Source organism: Galeopterus variegatus, unplaced genomic scaffold, assembly GCF_000696425.1.
Source record: "Galeopterus variegatus unplaced genomic scaffold, G_variegatus-3.0.2 Scaffold5013, whole genome shotgun sequence".
Classification (NCBI taxonomy): Eukaryota; Metazoa; Chordata; class Mammalia; order Dermoptera; family Cynocephalidae; genus Galeopterus; species Galeopterus variegatus.
Genome location: NW_007731124.1, coordinates 46713 through 51811, shown reverse-complemented (window position 1 = coordinate 51811; position 5099 = coordinate 46713).

Sequence of the window (5099 nt, the reverse complement as noted above, 5' to 3'; positions counted from 1 at the left end):
CCCATCCTCAACAGTTACAGTGGGAATTAAGCTTCCAATATATGAACTCTGGGGGACACAATTCAATCAATCCACAGCAGGGAGTGAGGTCATTTTTATCTAGATCCCAGGTCCACCCTGGTCCTTTCAGCACTCGCAGCCTCCTGTGAGCTGCCCACACACCCGCATGAGCTGGCCTTGCCCTGCCCTGACAGACACTTCTACTCCACATCCTTACTCTGCTCTTGACTGGGAGGGGCTCTGAAGCAGCTCTGTGTTCCCACTCCTACCCTAACACTGGAGCAGGGGTCCTCAAGCCCATGCCAACCTTAAAAACACCCAGTGCCTTTCTAAAAGGAAAACAAACTGCTTTTCTCTACACTCGTACAATTCTGACAGCAAATGTGTGATTTCTCCCTCACATTAAGCAATTCTGACACTGACTACCTGGAGTTAGCACAGACCCCACAGGTCAAGGACTCAATCTCACAAGACCGTCCCCACTTCAGACACCTGTCACAAGTCCCAGGAGCCCCTATAATTCTGACCAACGGATGATTAAAAGAAAAGCCCTCCTTGCATTTGATGGTTTGCTAGGATGGCTCACAGAATGCAGGCAAACGCTTCACTTCCTACTGGTGTTTTCTCATAAGGAAGATGACGCAGGAGCAGGGCGAGGTGTGGGGCATGGAGCTTCCACGCCCTCCGCAGGCACCGTCCTCCCCACACCTCCGTGTGCTCCCCAGCTGGAAGCTCTCAGAACCCCTCCACTTACCATCTCCTATGGTGGCTTGATTATGGAGACTTCACTGATTTGATCATTGGCCATTCATGACTAACTCAGTCTCCAGCCTCCCACCTCCTTGGAGGTCCAGGGGTGAGGCTGAAAGTTCCAACCCTCTAGTCACCTGGTCACATCTTCTGGCCACCAGCCCCATCCTCCAAGGGTCACCTCATTAGCATAAACTCAAGTATGGCTTGTTAAGAATAATAAAAAATTTCTCTCACTCCTATCACTTAGGAAATTTTAAGGGTTTTAGGAGCTGAATGCCAGGAGCTAGGGCTAAAGACCAAATATATATTTCTTGTCAGATAACCATATCACACTTTCCTTTACCTTACACAAATTAAATCAGGATCTCTGGACGCGGAACCCAGAAAACAGAGCTTGTTTTGTAAGTGTGTGTGTTTGTGTGTGTTTTTAGGTTATGCAAGTGGGTCACACGTGTAGCCAAAGTTGAGAGCCACGGCCTGGGAGTAACAGTCACGTCAGTTTAGGATGCTTCCAGGTATGAGGAACAAAAGATCCCAGGTCAACAGTTTAAGCAAGAATTTTCTTACCTCCCATAACAAAAAGTCCAAAGATGGGGAAGTCGCAGGGGCTGGTTAGCCCCTGCTGTGACAGTGTCATCGGGGACCTGGGTTGCCCCATGTCTGTGCTGAGACGTCTTCCCTTGCCAGGTGCCACCTTGGGCTGGATGACCCGCGTCCCCTGCTGAACAACAGCAGAAGGGAGCCCTCTTTCTGTACCTGTCACTTGCTTTGTCTCTTTCTAGAGATTACCATTAGCTTACCTGAAACTCATTTGTGTTTTGATCCCTGTGGCCTCAGGGTGTTTGATCTGGGTATTCTAAGATTAAGAGCAAGACTCACTGAGTCCCTCAAAGACTGAACTCCAAACTGAGAGGACATGAAATGACGGAATTACAGAGGCCGCAGCAACCCGTTTACAGTCCCTCGATTTCACAACGTACTGAGCACTGCCCAGGGCTGCTGCCAGCAGGTGTGCGGTGTGAAGTGTGGGAGCCTGTCCATCTCTGTGTCCCTCTCCTGCTTCCTGGCTACCCCTTTAACGGCCATTCCTCAACCTCAGCTGCCCATCAGAATCACGTGCGGCCAAAACAATAATTTGTGTCCAAGCCCCACCTCCAGAGACTCTGACTTAATTGGCCTAAATGGGGCTTGGGTGTTGTTATGAGCTGGATGGTGTCCCCCCAAAATTCATATGTTGAAGTTCCTACCCCAGTGCCTCAGAGTGTGACTGTCTTTGGAGATAAGGACTTTAAAGAGGTGATTAAAGTAAAAAAAATAGAAAAGTGATAGGGTGGGCCCTAATCCTATAAGACTGGTGTCTCCGTGAGAAGAGGAGATTGGACGCAAACACACAGAACAACCACCATGTGAGGACACAGCAAGAAGACGCCACCTGCAAGCCACGGACGGAGGCCTCAGGAGAACCAGCCCTGCCACAGCTGATCTCAGGAGAACCAGCCCTGCCACAGCCGATCTCAGCCTCTAGAACTATAGGAGAATACATGTCTGTTGCTTAAGCCGCTCAGTCTGTGGTATTCTGTTAAGGCAGCACTAGCCAACTAACACAGCATTAATGTGTTTTTACCTCCCCTGGTGATTCTAACGTGTAGCCAGTTGAGAACCCCTGCTCCACACTCTTGTGTAAAAGTCAAGTTTCCAGAAAGATGTGTGCCTGGGCCCCACTCCCAAGGGCTCTGATTTATTTGATCAGGCGTGGCAACAGGTCAATGGCATTTCTGAAGCTCCACAGGCAATGTCACAGTACAGCAAGGTTGGGGACAAGCCCTTTAGACCTTGCTCAGCTTCCAGGCACAAATACAGTAACACCCATACCCCAGCAAGGGGCAAGGTGGCCTCACATTCCTGAAATTCTTCCCATCTGTGTGATCCAGCACAGATCTGGGTGAAGAAACAAGCTGCCTTAAAATGAAAACCCCTGGCAGACTGGGACTGGAGGAGAGTGGGAGAGGGGGTGTTATTTGCAGTTTATAGTTTAGCTTGGATTCCTTGGATTCCTTTCATTAAAATTGCTTTCCTCTCGCTACTCCACTGAAACAATGATCCCGAAAATTACGAACTTTAGTGAGGGAGAAACAGAATTGTGAAGCATAAAATAAGAAGTAAAAGCCATGCCTCTCTTCCACCCCATTGCTCTCCCCAAGGGTAACAACTATTCCTAATTTCTCATGTACCCTTCCAGAAAAAAAGTGTTGTGTGTACACCAGCATATGAACAGTCTTTAAGTTTTACACAAATGAGAATACATCTACCTTTCTGGATATTGTTTTAACTTAGTAGCACGTTGAAGTTGAACTCCTCCTGCTGGCTTTTACATATTCAAGTCTCTCCTCTTTAAAAAAATGACTCTTGCTCTCCAGTCAGCCAATTCCATTCACGACTTTACTTCTCTCCTTGTCTTCACAGGCACATTTCTGAAGCAACCTCTACAGCTGTGATGGATTTTCCCGCCTCCCACCTTTTGCTCAGCCCTCTCCAATCTGGCTGTGCTCCTACTGGCCCAGCCATGCCAACGTGCCTGGTGGCTTCAGGCACTAAATCTAAGGGCGCTGCTCAGTCCTGCTAGCTGGACGAGAGCACCACCTGATCCCGATGGCCACGCCTCCCTCCAAAGCTCTTCTTCCCTCTCCCCCTCGCTTACCTGAGGCCATTCTTGTCTCCCTGTCTGCACCGGAGACTCCCCGGGCTCTGATCAAAGCCCTCTTCTCTACTCTGCTCCCTAGCATGGTGCCGAGCACACAATAATTACAGCAACTGTGTGTTGCATGAGTCATCCCACAATAGACGAGAAAGGAAGAAATGTACCTTAGGGAACCTCTCCATGTCAGTATATGCTGACCTACCTCATTCTTCCTAACCGCTGTGTGCAATTCAGTTTTACAAAGAAACCGCAATCTATTTACCCATTTTCCTTTGATGGACATTTAGGTTGACGGTTTCTGTTGCACCCAGTGCTCCTATAAATATCCTCTACAAGTATTTTGGGTTGTGCTGCATGGTGAATTCCTACAGGGGAATGGTTCGGTCAAAGGGATGTGTATTTTTAATTTTTTGTAGATATTACCAAATGGCCCTGCCACACCTCCAACACCACTGCAGGTGCCACCCTGGAGGATGCTTGTCAATCTGAGAAGCAAAAAACTACCTCAGTTTTGATTTTCATTTTCCTTTATTATGATCCTGGTAAAAACAAGAACAAGCAGCCATAAATTGCTGCTACCTTGAGTGGGAACAGAGTGAGGGCGGGTAAAGAATGAACTGTCTTCTTTTTTAAAAAATTGAAAGATAATTGATTATATACATTTGTAGGGTACAGAATTGAATATCAATACATGTGTACAATATGTGGTGATCAAATCAGGATAATTAGTATATCCATGTTCACCAAACGTAAGCAATCTTTGTGAGCTTTAACTAATTTCTCACTAACCCCTTCCATCTCCCCCTTTCTCACTTCTAATAACCACAGTTGTTTCCTTTTTTGTTTGTTTGAAAGATCAGTGTATTGTTGTGATTCTTTCTTTCTTTCTTTTCTGTATTTATTTATTTATTTATTTATTAGCTCCCACTTATGAGTGAGGACATGCAGTATTTCTCTTTCTGTACCTGACTTATTTCANTTAGCTCCCACTTATGAGTGAGGACATGCAGTATTTCTCTTTCTGTACCTGACTTATTTCACTTAATGTACTTTTCTCTAAGTTCATCCATTTTGCTGCTAATGGCAGAATTTCGTTCTTTTTTATGGCAGAGTAGTATTCCATTGAGTATGTACACCACATTTTCCTTATACAGTCATCTGTTGATGGACATTTAGGTTGATTCCAACTCTTGGCTACTCTAAATGGAGCTGCAATAAACATGGGAGTGCAGGTGTCTTTTAGACATGATGATTTCCACTCCTTTGGGTATATACCCAGCAGAGGGATCGTTGGATTGTACGGCAGTTCTACCTGGAGTTGTTTGAGGAATCTCCATACTGTTTTCCACAGTGGCTCTACCAATTTACAGTCCCACCAACACTGTGGGACGGTTCCCCTTTCTCCACATCCTTGTCAGCATTTATTATCCTCTTTTTGGTAATGGCCAGTATAACTGGAGTGAGATGATATCTTAGTGTGGTTTCGATTTGCATTTCAAATGCTTAGTGATGTTGAGAATTTTTTCATGTGTCTGTTGGCCATTTGTATATCTTCATATGAGAAATGCCTATTCAGCTCCTTTGCCCATTTTTAAATTGGGTTACTTACTTTTTTACCGTTGAGTTGTTTGAGTTCTTTGTATATTCT